We start from the raw sequence: 573 nt of genomic DNA on the forward strand, positions 1-573 counted from the left end.
ACTGCTGCAATTTTCAGCAAGTCAATATTCAATTAACACCCATAAAAATTTACTTCAAATTCGTTCGAATATGCAGTAAAATTTAGGTTTTTGGATATTCAGTTTAGTTGCAGAAAAACAAAGCTTTAGGCAGTATTTACAAGTTCAAAAGGGCATTAATCTAAAAATGATGAAGGGAACATGAAGACATTGATTCCTTGTTACAGTGGGTATACCCATGAGGTAACTGGCCAGGTAATGTGCATATTGTGCTCTAACAAAAAAGTTTCATGAAATTCTGTTCAGTAATTTCCAGGGAGTTGCTTTTACAGTCAGCTTCAGTGATATACTTCATGAAATTTCAAAGTCTGAAGGGGAATTACTCCTACAAAATTCAGTTATTAAAGTGTGATGAGAAAACAGGTGGACAGATAGACAGACAGGACAAAAACAATTTGTCTACTCACAAAAGTAGAAGAGAGATAATATAAATGTACTTTGGATGAACAAAGTCTCTTGCACACATTGTAACTTCTTATTTGATCATACTTCCTCTTAAGACCTGGTTATATAAAAAAAAAAAACAAATAAGAA

Source organism: Perna viridis, chromosome 2 (assembly GCF_037379345.1).
Source record: "Perna viridis isolate PV_CMFRI_1.1 ecotype Kerala chromosome 2, ASM3737934v1, whole genome shotgun sequence".
In the NCBI taxonomy this organism is placed as follows: Eukaryota; Metazoa; Mollusca; class Bivalvia; order Mytilida; family Mytilidae; genus Perna; species Perna viridis.